The 14,223-nt window shown below is 39.7% G+C and overlaps 1 long non-coding RNA gene across 3 annotated transcripts in view; it reads left to right on the top strand.

Annotated features, from left to right (window-relative positions):
- The window catches only part of LOC309637641, a 30,765-nt gene that overhangs the window by 7,059 nt on the left and 9,483 nt on the right, over positions 1-14,223 (top strand). Inside the window, exon 3 of one of the 3 annotated variants that reach the window (XR_014250714.1) lies at positions 5,040-8,491. The exons of the other annotated variants lie outside the window; for them this stretch is intronic. This is a non-coding gene — a long non-coding RNA (uncharacterized lncRNA). Of the gene's footprint in view, positions 1-5,039; positions 8,492-14,223 lie in introns of those variants that run through there. 3 annotated transcript variants of the gene reach the window in all.

Below are 14,223 nucleotides of genomic sequence, written 5' to 3'. Positions count from 1 at the left end.
TCTCCGTTGAGTGTTAATGAGATCCTTGCTGGGTAGAGAAATCTTGGTTGTAGGTTTTTCCCTTTGATCACTTTAAATATGTCCTGCCACTCCCTTCTGGCTTGCAGAGTTTCTGTTGAAAGATCAGCTGTTAACCTTATGGGGATTACCTTGTATGTCATTTGTTGTTTTTCCCTTGCTGCTTTTAATATTTTTTCTTTGCATTTCATTTTTGATAGTTTGATTAATTTGTGTCTTGGTGTGTTTCTCCTTGGATTTATCCTGTATGGGACTCTCTGGGCTTCCTGGACTTGATTGACTATTTCCTTTCCCATATTGGGGAAGTTTTCAACTCTAATCTCTTCAAATATTTTCTCAGTCCCTTTCTTTTTCTCTTCTTCTCCTGGGACCCCTATAATTCAAATTTTGGTGCATTTAATGTTGTCCCAGAAGTCTCTGAGACTGTCCTCAGTTCTTTTCATTCTTTTTTCTTTATTCTGCTCTGCAGTAGTTATTTCCACTATTTTATCTTCCAGGTCATTTATCTGTTTTTCTGCCTCAGTTATTCTGCTACTGATTCCTTCTAGAGAATTTTTAATTTCATTTACTGTGTTGTTCATCATTGTTTGTTTGTTCTTTAGTTCTTCTAGGTCCTTGTTAAACATTTCTTGTATTTTCTCCATTCTATTTCCAAGATTTTGGATCATCTTTACTATCATTACTCTGACTTCTTTTTCAGGTAGACTTCCTATTTCCTCTTCATTTGTTTGGTCTGGTGGGTTTTTACCTTGCTCCTTCATCTGCTGTGTGTTTCTCTGTCTTCTCATTTTGCTTAACTTACCGTGTGTTTGGGGTCTCCTTTTCGCAGGCTGCAGGTTCGTAGTTGCCGTTGTTTTTGGTGTCTGCCTCCAGTGGCTAAGGTTGGTTTAGTGGGTTGTGTAGCCTTCCTGATGGAGCAGACTGGTGCCTGTGTTCTGTTGGATGAGGCTGGATCTTGTCTTTCTGGTGGCCAGGACTGTGTCTGGTGGTGTGTTTTGGTGTGTCTGTGACCTTATTATGATTTTAGGCAGCCTCTCTGCTCATGGGTGGGTTTGTGTTCCTGTCTTGCTAGTTGTTTGGCATAGGGTGTCCAGCACTGTAGCTTGCTGGTCATTGAGTGGAGCTGGGTCTTAGCGTTGAGATGGAGATCTCTTGGAGAGCTTTCGCCATTTGATATTACGTGGAGCCAGGAGGTCTCTGGTGGACCAATGTCCTGAAGTTGGCTCTCCCACCTCGGAGGCACAGGCCTGACACTCGGCCAGAGCATGAAGACCTGTCAGCCACATGGCTCAGAAGAAAAGGGAGAAAAAAAAGAAAGAAAGAAAGAAAAAAATTAAGTTATTAAAATAAAAACTAAAAAATTATTAAAAATTAAAAGAAATTTAAAAGTAATAAAAAGTTGAAAAAAAGGAAGAAAGAAAGAAGAGAGCAACCAAACCAAAAAACAAATCCACCAGTGATAACAAATGGTATAAACTATACTAAAACAAACAAACAAACCAAAAACAACGGACAGACAGAACTCTAGGACAAATGGTAAAAGCAAAGCTATACAGACAAAATCACACAAAGAAGCATACACATACACACTCACAAAAAGAGTAAAAGGAAAAATATATATATATATGTCTATATATATATTAAAAAAAGGAAGAGAGCAATGAAATCAATAAACAAATCTACCAGTGATAATAAACTCTCAATACTAAACTAAGACAAACATAAAACCAGAAACAAATTAGATGCAGAAAGCGAACCCCAAGTCTACAGTTGCTCCTAAAGTCCACCACCTCAATTTTGGGATGATTCGTTATAGGTTCAGGTATTCCAGAGATGCAGGGCACTTCACGTTGATTGTGGAGATTTAATCCACTGCTCCTGAAGCTCCTGGGAGAGATTTCCCTTTCTCTTCTTTCTTTGCACAGCTCCCGGGGTTCAGCTTTGCATTTGGCCCCACCTTTGTGTGTAGGTCGCCTGAGGGAGTCTGTTCTTTACTCAGACAGAACGGGGTTAAAGTAGCAGCTGATTAGGGGTCTCTGGCTCTCTCAGGCTGGGGGGAGGGAGAGGTATGGAATGTGGGGTGAGCCTGCCATGGCAGAGGCCGGCGTGACGTTGCAGCAGCCTGAGGCACGCTGTGTGTTCTCCCGGGGAAGTTGTCCCTGGATCACGGGACCCTGGCAGTGGCGGGCTACACAGGCTCCTGGGAGGGGAAGTGTGGATAGTGACCTGTGGTTGCACACAGGCTTATTGGTGGCTGCAGCAGCCACCTTAGCATTTCATGCCCGTCTCTGGGGTCCACGCTGATAGCCATGGCTCGCGCCCATCTCTGGAGCTCGTTTAGGCAGTGCTCTGAATCCCCTCTTCTCATGCACCCTGAAACAATGGTCTCTTGCCTCTTAGACAGTTCCAGACTTTTTCCCGGACTCCCTCCTGGCTAGGTGTGGTGCACTAGCCCCCTTCAGGCTGTGTTCACACAGCCAACCCCAGTCCTCTCCCTGGGATCCGACCTCCGAAGCCCGAGCCTCAGCTCCCAGCCCCCGCCCGCCCCGGCAGGTGAGCAGACAAGCCTCTTGGGCTGGTGAGTGCTGGTTGACACTGATCCTTTGTGCGGGAATCTCTCCACTTTGCCCTCTGCACCCCTGTTGCTGCACTCTCCTCCGTGGCTCCGAAGCTTCCCCCCTGCCACCCCCCGTGTCCGCCAGTGAAGGGGCTTCCTAGTGTGTGGAAACTTTTCCTCCTTCACAGCTCCCTCCCAGAGGTGTAGGTCCTGTCCCTATTCTTTTGTCTCTGTTTTTTCTTTTTTCTTTTGCCCTACCCAGGTACGTGGGGAGTTTCTTGCCTTTTGGGAAGTCTGAGGCCTTCTGCCAGCGTTCAGTAGGTGTTCTGTAGGAGTTGTTCCAAATGTAGATGTATTTCTGATATATTTGTGGAGAGGAAGGTAATCTCCATGTCTTACTCCTCTGCCATCTTGAAGGTCTCTCTCCCCCTTAACTTTATATTAGACTCATTTGCTTATAACAGCACACTTCAAATCCTACTCATTTCACCAAACAGTGAGAATCGGTATATTATGTTCCAGCTTATGTCCAGATACTATGGATGTGGATATGATACAGTTACTTGAGAAACTCACAGTTTTGGAAGGGAGATAAACATATAAGGATGTAACTAATTGCCATAGTTCTTTTTTAAACAAAGCAAGGTATAAATCGAATGAACCGTGACTATAACACAGTATTCTACATACTATAATAGAATTCTGTATGAAGTGACATGAGGGATATATAAAGTAATGCAGATGAGGGAGTAGTCATTTTTGCCAAATGGAAATCAAGCTGTTATATTTACCTACTCTCTCAGGTGGACACAATGTGCCTCAAAAATGATGTAACCATAAGGCATTTCCATGGTGATAAAAAAACCCAGGAGAGTTGTGCTAATCCACCACTGATCGTTTAATATTACTTCTAGGTAGCTTTGTTGTGATCTGAATGAATATTTATGTACAGCTACTTGTGAACTTAAGTACACCCTTTAATTGGAAAAATGGACACGTAAAATTTGAATGCAAGAGTAGTTTATTTACTTTTCCACCAGATCCAAGTGGAAACGTTTGTTTTACATGCCATGCTCTCTTCCGTTTGCTCATCTAATCCTCATATATTATCTCATTTAATTTCACAAACATCAGTTCATTGTATTAGTAACTGATATTATATCTCTGTTTTAGCAGGTGGGGATACCAAGTTTAAGTAATTGGGCCAAGGTCACATTAACAGCAGTTAAGTAGTAAACCAGGCATCCTCTCTTTAGGAAACCTTCCCTCCAGCCCTTATTTGGTCTAAGTGCCTGTCCTCTGTACTATTACATCATGTGTACACCTTTATTTTAGCGTTTACTGAAATAATGATGATGCTTACTATGTGCCAGGTACTGTTTTAACTATGTTTTGGGCATTAACTCATTTAAGCTTCATACCCCTTTGAGAGAGGAAATATCATTAATCACAGTACTTTATAATTCAGGAAACTAAGGCCTAGAAAAGTTAAGTAATTTACTGAAGGTCACACAATTAGTAGTCATGGAACCAGGATTCAAACCCAAGTAGTTAGGTTCTAGAGCCCATGCTCTTAACCCCCAGGCTGCTGCCCTTCTTCATACCATACACACTCTGCTAACATTGAGAGATTCTAGATGACATAGTTTACAGAACTCACCAGTGCAGTAATTGTAAGGTTATCGTGTGTGATATCACTTTGTATTCTTTTTTTTTTTTTTTTTTAATAAATTTATTTATTTATTTATTTATTTTTGGCTGTGTTGGGTCTTCGTTTCTGTGCTAGGGCTTTCTCTAGTTGTGGCAAGCGGGGGCCACTCTTCATCGCAGTGCGCGGGCCTCTCACTGTCGTGGCCTCTCTTGTTGCGGAGCACAGGCTCCAGACGCGCAGGCTCAGTAATTGTGGCTCATGGGCCTAGTTGCTCCGCGGCATGTGGGATCTTCCCAGACCAGGGCTCGAACCCGTGTCCCCTGCATTGGCAGGCAGATTCTCAACCACTGCGCCACCAGGGAAGCCCTCACTTTGTATTCTTTATGAAGTGAACACGAGAATTTTTCTCTCATGGGGGGAAGGGGGGGTGGGATCAATTGGGAGATTAAGACTGACATATATACACTATCATGTGTAAAATAGATAGCTAGTGGGAACCTGCTGTATAGCACAGGGAGATCAGCTCAGTGCTCTGTGGTGACCTAGATGGGTGGGATTGGGGGGGGGGGTGGGAGGGAGGTCCAAGAGGGAGGGGATATATGTATACATATAGTTGTATACATATAGCTGTACACTTCGTTGTACAGCAGAAACTAACACAACACTGTAAAGCAACTATACCCCAATTAAAAAATAAATTAAAATTTTAAAATTTAAAAAAAAAATTTTTTAATAAGAGAATTTTTCTCTCTCAGCCAGATGCCATGAAACACTTGGCTAATCTTGAGTAACTGCTATGTTTTCTCCTTATAGGTGATGTGAATTACATAACTGGCTGTTTTCTTCTTTCACTCTGACTGCCAAGAAGCTCTGAGAAATTTGTGGCTCAGCATTAGTAACTGGAAGGACCCTTGGCCTACATATCTGTATTCTGTTGAAATTTATTTTGAAATTTTTCAAAATAAAATTCTGTCAAAATTTATTTTGAAATTTTTCAAAATAAAAACCTGGGGGAAAACAGTCTAAATTCTTCTTTATTTTCTAAGTTATTGATATTGTACATTTATTTTATAATTAGAAAAAGTAAACTTTGCTTTTAAAAGAAAGGTTGCAGCTTTGCATGATTTCTCAGGCTTTGGCTCTGTGGACAAGAACTTGTTTCAGGCTGAGCTCCGTGAGTTAAATATAGAATCCTATAAAACCAGGACTTCTGTGGCCTTGAAAGTCCAGATGAATAGAATTGGTGTTCAGACAGATCAGAAAGTATTTCAAGTATCATAAAACAGGCAAGTTGTAGCCTTCCTTATTTTTAAACTAAATAATGTGAAACCACTTTTGTATTATTTGAACATATGCTATCTTGCTTTGGAGATAAGAAAGTCAATCTTCCTTAATGCTGATGATATTTTATTATAATTAACTTTAATGTACGGTTGATTTTGTGGTTTAGCATTTGTCAGAAATGGATGAAGATCACCTGTTCTAAAACTAAAATAATTATTTTGGTACATGTCCTGAAATTTAACTGGTTTAGATCCAGTAACTCAGAATCAGATTCATTTCTTTACTTAAGGGTATGTTTTACAAGGAATTCTTCCAGGTAGATTTACTGAGCAGTCATTTTGCTAAAAGCCATACATTTCATGGGAGCTTTATTCAGATTTTTCTTAGTGAGAGTCAGCAACTGATAATTTCTTCTTTGAAAATTTTTCCATCCAAATCTTCATCCGCCAACAGGACATTCAGATTCCTAAAGGGTGGGCAAATGCTCCACACCCAGCCAGCAGATTGTTGCCAGGTGGTGTGCGAGCATCTGGGCTTGCCAGATTTGAAATCTATTCATCTCTTAACATTGGTAACTAATGTGTACTTTGTTTTAAAAAAAAAAAAAAACATGACTTGTCTGTGAGTTTGCAGACCCTCTGCTCTATTGAATAGAACTTTACAAACTTGAATACTTCGTTCTTCTTATTTTGAAGAATTGGTTTTCTTAAGGAAAAGCCTGGACTGCCTGCAGGCTCCCTCTGTCCACCCCCATGAAGAGAGAAATGTTCCTATTTAGGTGAGAATCTCAATGGGATGACTCACTCTTCACAAAAGGCTGTCAACCACCCACCATCTGCTCATCAGATTACTGAGTTCTGAACAATATGTATCTGCTTTTAGTCAGCCAGAGTATTAGCTGGTCCATCAGAAAACTGCATCCCTGACCACATTGTCCGGAGCTCATACACACAGAAACGTTTCTCACCCTCTACCAGGAGTGTTTTACTGACTTGTCTTTTGAATATTGTGGCTTCTACATACATTAAGGGATTCTAGAAGAGACAGTTCCACAGAGCCCACTAGTGCATTTGCTGTAGAGCTATTGTGCACTTGGTTATTTTATGTTCCTTATGGAAAATCCCATGAGAGAATTTTCTTTCAGAGCCAAGTGTCAGGAAATGCTTGACTACCTTTGAGTAAGTGATGTGTCTTCCTTACAGACAAGTAGTTTATGTAACCAGTTTATGTGTTTCCCTTTTCACTTTCATTGTCATGAAGCTCCAAGTCAAGTTTTAGCTCAGCTTTAGTGCTTACATAGGAACTGTGGCCTGCGAATCTGCATTCTTATTCCCTGGTCCTGATCGATCGATTGATCTATCTATCTATCTATCTATGTATTTATTATTTTTTCACTATTGTACTTTTTAAACTTTTTATTTTATATTGGAGTACAGTTGATTAAGAACATTGTTGCAGTTTCAGGTGTACAGCAAAGTGATTCAGTTATATATATACACGTATCTATTCTTTTTCAAATTCTTTTCCCATTTAGGTTGTTACATAATATTGGGCAGAGTTCCCTGTGCTATACAGTAAGTAGGTCCTTGTTGCTGACCTTCTATTTAAATTTGGGTTTTCTCTTGCTCAGATTTATTTATAATTTTCTACATTATGTGTATTATTGCACTAGCCACCTCAGGTTGATCATGGAAAAGCTAGGGAAATAAGTGATAATTATGCTTAATGATGACTACCTGATAGTCCCTTACCCTTACTTCAGGCAGGAGTTAAAACTTATTGATCCTTCCATGCTGATAAGAATGTTTTGTTTACAAGTTCTCTAGGGTTTTACATCAACTAAACCAACAGAACAATGAATTATTTTCAAAGAAGTTTTAATATTATTGCAAAGCTAAAGAATGTCACTTTTTTAAATTAATTAATTTATTTATTTTTGGCTGTGTTGGGTCTTCGTTTCTGTGCGAGGGCTTTCTCCAGTTGCGGCAAGCGGGGGCCACTCTTCATCATGGTGCGCGGGCCTCTCACTATCGTGGCCTCTCTTGTTGCGGAGCACAGGCTCCAGACGCGCATGCTCAGTAGTTGCGGCTCACGGGCTTAGTTGCTCCGTGGCATGTGGGATCTTCCCAGACCAGGGCTTGAACCCGTGTCCCCTGCATTAGCAGGCAGATTCTCAACCATGGCGCCACCAGGGAAGCCCAAGAATGTCACTTTTAACTTTGCTTTTGTTCTTCTGAGGAAAGTAGATAAGTAATGGCTGGCAAGCATAAGTGGGAAACGTCACATCCCAAATTCTCCAAACACTATCCTCACAGCCTCTATTAGTATACTCTTCCAGTAGGCCACAATATGAAGAATTAGCTTTCCTATATCTAATCTATGATTATTTTTTGTTTTAAACCCTTTTATACCTCATGTATTAGTGATCTGATTTGTATTCACTGGTGATATTTGCACATATACACTTTAACTGAAGTTACATGGAAAGATCTTAAGCAAGATTCATTGTCTTAATACATCTTTTATACTTGCTAAATCAAAGGCAGAAAGATAATTGAGTACCCCCATGACTATTAGGTATTGCTCTTAGACACTAATATGTCTATGATTTAATATTTTAATCCTGTATTTATCTTGTGAATAGGACAATAAAGCTGCTTTGTAAATGTAAAGATTTAAAATGTTTGTCCAGAAAACACTTTTTGTAATCCTGTTTTGGCATTTCTTCTTTTCTTAATATACCAGGAACCTCAAAAATGGAAGTAGTGCAGGCCTATTTCCTATTTCAGTTTTTATTTACTGGGCTACTCTGTGTCAGGCACACAGGGGATACAGAGATTGAAGATACAGTTCTTGCTCTCAAGGAGTAACAGTCTAGAACCGTGCTGTCTAATATGGGAGCCTCTAGCCATGTGGCTATTCAAATAAGTTAAAAATTCAGTTCCTCAGTCATACTAGTCACACTTCAAGAGCTCAGTATCCACATGTGGCTAGTGTATTGGAGTATACATGGAGAGTACCTTTCTATCAGTGCAGAAAGTTCTATTGGATAACGCTGATCTAGAAATCATGTAGGAATCACAAGGTAGAGCAAGGTGATTTCAGACTAAGAAAGATCATGTGTGAAGTGAGCATAAGAATGACTTGGGGGCACGTTGAGTCCTGCCAGAGATTCCGATTTGAGGAATACTATGGGAGTCTGTTTTTAACGAATACCCCAGGTGATTGCGATGCAGAGTGTGTATAAACTACATTGAGAAAAACCAATGTAGGGTAAGTGGGAATAGCTCAATAGAGTGATTCTGAACTTTCTACCTAAATGGCATCTGGGTGCTTGAGCCAATTTAAATTTGATTTAGAGAGACAAGAGTCATGGGACTAAATTTGTACCTTAAGAGTTATGGAGCATTTTATACCCATTATGTGTCTGAAGACTTTTATTATAAGAGCCTTTAATTTGTCATGTATACTTTAAATACGTGAAAAAAGGTATGTGATAGTTTCAGTCAAGATAGGCTAGGCTATGCAACAGTAAAAAAATAACCCCAAAATATCAGTGGCTTTTTCCAGAAGGAAAAGAGAAAACTCTGGAAGCCTCACACTAACAAATTCTTCTGTCAAAAGTGACAGACACCATTTCTACTCACAATTCATGCCAGAATTAGTCACAGAACCAACCTTAAGGAAGTCTGGAAATGCATCCTACTATGTGACCAGAAGAGAGGAGAACCAGATATCAGTGTGTAGCACTAATGATTACCCCCGTGATGGTAAAGGAAACATGGTGATCAAGCTGCAAGAGAGATGAGACCTCCAGAAACACACAGTAGGGTGGTGAATGGCAAAGACATAAAGGACTAGGATGAACTTTCAGAAAAATTCTTGGCTTGGAGAAAGAAGCCAAGATACAATGACCAAGAACAGAATGCTGAGTTAGTGTTTTCTGAACAAACATCCTTGATTACTTCTCTCTTCTAGAGAGCCTTGATCCTGAAAGGGATTTTATCTGATGCTTCAGGTTCTTTCTTGAGAAGCTAATGTAGAGCATTATGATAGAGGCACAGGGACACGTCTGTGTGCTAATTTACTATGCCAGAGAAAGACTAGGGAGCCAGCAGCCTTGGCGGAGTCCTGCCTCTTTCTGAACCCGGGGTGAAGAATGTTCAGTCCAGTGGTTGCCTGAAAGACCCTTTCTATACCTCAATAAAGGCAGCTCTTGGAGAAGCCATTTATTCCACTGACACCAGGAGTTGCCTGTTCTGCAACTGCATCATTAGCTCTAGCTGAGATAATCAGTGAACATGCAGTGTGAGGGAGAAATAAACCTTTCTTGTAAGCCACTGAAATTTGGGGGATCATTTGTTACTGCAGTATAACCTCACCCACACTAACTGATACTATGCTTATTCTTTCAGTATCTATGCAGATGAAGCCATTGAGATTCATCAGGCAGGCAATGATGAATTAAAAATGGGAGATAGGGAGAAATATCTGTTCAAAAATACTATTGGGTGGGCCAAAAGGTTTGGTTTTTTCCATAGGATGGCTCTAGTAGCACTTAGTTGCCTTTAACTTCATTCGAAACAATTTTGTTAGATTGTATGTGACAGCTGTCATATCAGTGTGCATTTAAAAAAAAGACATCAAAATTGGTGAATTTTGGTGTAGCCATTTTAATATTGAATATGGAAGAAGAAAGCAACATTTTTGGTATATTATGCTTTATTATTTCAAGAAAGGTAAAAACGCAACTGAAACGCGAAGAAAAGATTTGTGCAGTGTATGGAGAAGATGCCGTGATGGATCGAAGGTATCAAAAGTGGTTTGACTTTGAAGTTTCATGCTGGAGATTTCTCGCTGGACGATGCTCCACAGTTGGGTAGACCAGTTGAAGTTGATAGCAATCAAATCGAAACAATAATTGAGAACAATCAACATTATACCACGCGGGAGATAGCAGACATACTCAAAATATCCAAACCAAGCATTGAAAATCATTTGCACCAGCTTGGTTACGTGAATTGCTTTGATGTTTGGGCTCCACATAAGTTAAGTCAAAAAAACCTTCTTGACCATATTTCCACATGCGATTCTCTACTGAAACATAATGAAAACGTTCTGTTTTTAAAACAAATTGTGATGGGCAATGAAAAGTAGATACTGTACAACAGTGTGGAATGGAAGAGATCATGGGGCAAGCAAAACGAACCACCACCAACCACACCAAAGGCCAGTCTTCATCCAAAGAAGATGATGTTGTGTATATGGTGAGATTGGAAGGGAGTCCTCTATTATGAGCTCCTTCCAGAAAACCAAATGATTAATTCCAACAAGTACTGCTCCCAATTAGACCAGCTGAAAGCGGCACTCGACAAAAAGTGTGCAGAATTGTTCAGCAGAAAACGCATAATCTTCCATCAGGATAACGCAAGCCCACATGTTTCTTTGATGACCAGGCAAAAACAGTTACAGCTTGGCTGGGAAGTTCTGATTCATCCACTGTATTCACCAGACATTGCACTTTCGGATTTCCATTTATTTCGGTCTTTACAAAATTCTCTTAATGGAAAAAATTTCAATTCCCTGGAAGACTGTAAAAGGCAGCTCGAACAGTTATTTGCTCAAAAAGATAAAAAGTTTTGGGAAGATGGAATTATGAAGTTGCCTGAAAAATGGCAGAAGGTAGTGGGACAAAAGGGTGGACATGTTGTTCAATAAAGTTCTTGGTGAAAATGAAAAATGTGTATTTTTACTTAAAAAACCGAAGGCACTATTTGGCCCACCCAATATATTAGAGGAACTGACAGGTGGGATTTCTTGATTAAGGCATACAGAGGAGAGTATTTTAGGTTCTCAGGCTTCTTTAGGTGTGGGCAAGAATTGGGAGAATTCTCTCCCAATATCATGAAAGGGGAGTAAAACCAAAGACTGATCGAAAGACTAGAGAAATATTTCTAAAACCTATGACAGAGAGTTAAGGAAAATAATCGAAAGAAAAAATGAGCAAAGGAACTAAACAAGCATTGCATAAACTAGGAAATAAAAATTGCCCAAAAATATGAAAAAATGCTCAGCTTCATTTATACTGAGGGAAATTCAAATCAGATGGGAGTGTGAATTGTTACAACCTTCCTGGAAAGTAACCTGATGGCATTTATTAAAATTTAATACTGACCCATAAATCTTCATAAGTCTGTTGTCCCCTCTCCTCAAAAAATTCCAACATAAAAAACACATGCACACACATTTCCTACAGCACTATTTATAATAGGAAACTGGAAACAACTAGAATGTCCATTCATAGAGGAATGTTTAAATGAATTCTGAAACATCTATACTATGGAATACTACTTGGTTAGTAAGAAGAATAGGATCTATAGATATAGACCTTTAAAGATGTAATTGATACATTACTAAGAGGAAAAAAGGCTAGTTCCAGAGCACCGTAAGAGCATGATGTCATATTTGTAAAAAAAAATTAACAAGGGGAAATTTTAAACATATATTTGTTTTCTCTTGCTGCTGTAACAAATTACAGCAGCAGAAAGATGGTGGCTTAAAACAACACGTTTATTCTCTTAGACTTCCGGAGGCCAGAAGTCCAAAATCAGTGTTGCTGAGCTGAAATCAAGGTATGCATAGGGCCACACTTTCTCGAGTTGTTAGACGAGAATTTTCTTTATCTTTTCCAGCTTCTGGTGGCAGCCAGCATTCCTTGGCTTATGGCCACATCATGCCAATCTCTACTGTCATTTTCACATCATCTTTTCCATTTCTATGTCAAATCTCCCTCTGTCTCTTTTTTTAGGATTTATTATTTATTTTATTTATTTTTGGCTGCATTGGGTCTTAGTTGCGGTGCACGGGCTTCTCTCTAGTTGTGGCATGCAGGTTTTCTCTCTCTAGTTGTGGCGCTCAGGCTCCAGGGCGCGTGGATTCTGTAATTGTGGCGCAAGGGTTCCAGAGCATGTGGGCTCTGTAGTTTGTGGCACACAAGCTCTCTAGTTGAGGTGCGAGAGCTCAGTAGTTGTGGTGTGCGGACTTAGTTGCCCCGTGGCATGTGGGATCTTAGTTCCCCGAACAGGGATCGAACTCACGGCCCCTGCATTGGAAGGCAGATTCTTTACCACTGGACCACCAGGGAAGTCCCTCCCTCTGTCTCCTTCTTAGAAGGACACTTATGATTACATTTAGGTACATCCAGATAATCCAGGATAACCTCCTCAAATCACGATCCCTTACTTAATCACAGGTACCATGACCCTTTTCCCATATAAGGTAACATTGACAGGTTCCAGAGATTAGTATCTAGAATCTGGATATTTTGAGGGCCATTATTCAGCCTACCACAACATGTTTATACTGATTTATGAACTTAGAGAATGATGTTGAAGGGTAGATATACACCAACTTTTTAACGTTAAGTTTCTTTCAAATGGATGTGGTTGGGGAAGGAGAGGGAAACTATTGAGTTTTTCTATATACTTTGATTGTTTGACTTGCTAAAAATAATAAAATAGAAAAATTTGGAAAAGAGAAGAAGAGCAAAAATTTCAAGTAAATGCAAACAAAAAGAAAGCAGAGGTAGTAATATTAATTTTAGTATAATGGAATTCAGAAGGAGGGGGAGTAGGAGGGGAAGAAGAAGAAGAGGATGAAGAAGGGGAAGAGGAAGGAGGAGGGATTTAATTGCATAGCAGCTGCTATGGAGGATTTTAATTGAACTCTCAGTGACTTTGATCTTAACAGTTTTAAATAGAACTTAGTATCCCATAACAGAAGATACATACTGTTTTTGTCCAAGGAACATTCACAAAAATCAAGCATATGCTTGTTCACAATGAAAATTATAGTAAATTTCAAAAAGAAATGATACAGTTCACATTCACTGGCCAAAATGTGATAAACTACAATTAACATCAAAAGGATAGCAAAGTAAAATTTATCTTTTTGAGTTAGAGGAAATCAAAACTGAAATTACAAAACAAAATTATAAAAGAATAACAATGAGAGCCTACACAGCAAAAACTGTTGGTATGTGGACAAAACAATTCTGGGGAAAAAAATAACATTTTTAAATGCACTTTTGAGATTTAAAAATAGTGTCAATAAGTAAACCAATCATTCCAGTTAAGAAGTTAGAAGAAAGAACAAGATAAACTAAGAAATTTGGGGAGGAAAGATAGAAGTGTGTCAATCAGTTATTGCCACAAAAATGCTGTGTAACAAACATGCAAAAAATCTCAATAGCATACAATAAGCATTTATTTCTTGCTCATGCTGATCAGCTAAGATCACTCTGTTTCAGGCTGTGGGATACTTGGGATGGCTCTCTCTCTGCACCAACTGTCCCATTCTGGAATCCAGGCTGGAAGGGCAATGGCTCCCTGGAGCATGTTCTTCTCATGGTGATGGCAGCCCAAGGGGTCATTTTAGAGCAAAGGAAGTGTAGTGGGCACATGGCCATGGGACCCACTGGACCTATCACATACTGTACCACCCAGAAGCTGCTGCTCTGAGACAGTGATGAAATAGTCTTTTGAAGGTGCAGCTGAGGTGCCAGCTCAGAGATGATACCCTGTAATGATAAGATGCCAACTGCCAGGACACATTATATACCCAAAATCAATTATCATTATTAGTACTATACTCCCAATAGGTATCATATGGGTTCAGGAACTATGGTGGAAAATATAAGCAGCCCCTCTTACCA

Source organism: Balaenoptera physalus (genome assembly GCF_965194825.1).
Source record: "Balaenoptera physalus genome assembly, chromosome: 11".
Lineage (NCBI taxonomy): Eukaryota > Metazoa > Chordata > Mammalia > Artiodactyla > Balaenopteridae > Balaenoptera > Balaenoptera physalus.
This window is presented reverse-complemented; position numbering and strand designations above follow the sequence as displayed.